This window comes from Thermobia domestica, chromosome 13, assembly GCF_964235325.1.
Source record: "Thermobia domestica chromosome 13, izTheDome1.hap1.1, whole genome shotgun sequence".
NCBI classification, from domain to species: Eukaryota; Metazoa; Arthropoda; class Insecta; order Zygentoma; family Lepismatidae; genus Thermobia; species Thermobia domestica.
The window spans coordinates 116,249,942-116,250,903 of NC_137466.1; the positions used below are offsets into that span (position 1 = coordinate 116,249,942).

Consider the following 962-nt stretch of genomic DNA (forward strand, 5'->3'; position numbering starts at 1 on the left):
CTTACTCGAGTCAATTTTTTCTACCACTTAAATGTGCCTTAGATGTGCATATATACAGAAAGGGAAAGTAAAAATGCCGCCAAAAAGTACAGAAAGTGCCCAAGTTCAGGTGGTTCACATAAAAATACAGTGTGGAGTTCCTGTGTACTATTCATTGTTGGTGGAAAGTTTTCTACGTTTCCTTTTTTCTTTTCTCCACATCAAAGGATTACACCGAAAAATTTACAGAAATTAAATAAAATTTTCATTGTTGCATTTTTATGTTCTCAATGATTTTGCATTGTAAATATTGGTTTAAAAAATATTAATGCAGTATGTTAAACTTGCAGTTAAACAGAATTTTCCAGGAATTGTTCTAATAGAATTTTCCAAGAATTGTGCTATATATTTTAAATTATCCTTTATTTTCCAAAATTATGCTACTAAAATTAGCACCTTCTGGACCCTTAGACAACCGCAATCATGTTTAAGGTACGAACCATATGTCTAAATTGCTATTATGCTTTTGGATTGCCCTACTAATATTTCTACTCACGAATTTAGAAAAGTTTAAAAGTGAGCTCCTCCGGGCCGGATTTGAACCAGCGACCTATGGATAACTGCCTTATTTCAAAGCCAACTACAGTCCACCGCTCTACCAACTGAGCTACCAGAGGAAGTTGTGTTTCTCTTCTTGTAAGATTCCAGACTATTTGTAGGTATGTACGAGAGATTGTAATCACGTAACGTTTTACGAGCACACTCTACAAAATTGGAAACATCTCCAGTAGCACACTTATATGAGCCGCTATGAGAAAACTGGAAAGTCCGGTATAGTTCCACAACGTTTTCACAGGTGAGAGAGACCTATTCTCGCTTCTATTGGTTTCTCCAATTCTTTGAAAAACCCTGTGGTTAGGTCGTCGCTGGTTGGTTTAGATATATGTAAATTGTTGTTAACTTCACTAACATGTTTCTAAATA

General features: G+C 35.3%; 1 non-coding gene across 1 annotated transcript; it reads right to left on the reverse strand.

Annotated features, from left to right (window-relative positions):
* Window positions 1–561: 561 nt before the first annotated feature.
* Window positions 562–656, reverse strand: TRNAY-GUA (transfer RNA tyrosine (anticodon GUA)). The gene is made up of 2 exons: window positions 620–656; window positions 562–597 (listed from the first exon to the last, which is right to left on the reverse strand). It is a non-coding gene; the product is annotated as a tRNA-Tyr (tRNA).
* Between the last annotated feature and the right edge of the window lie 306 nt (window positions 657–962).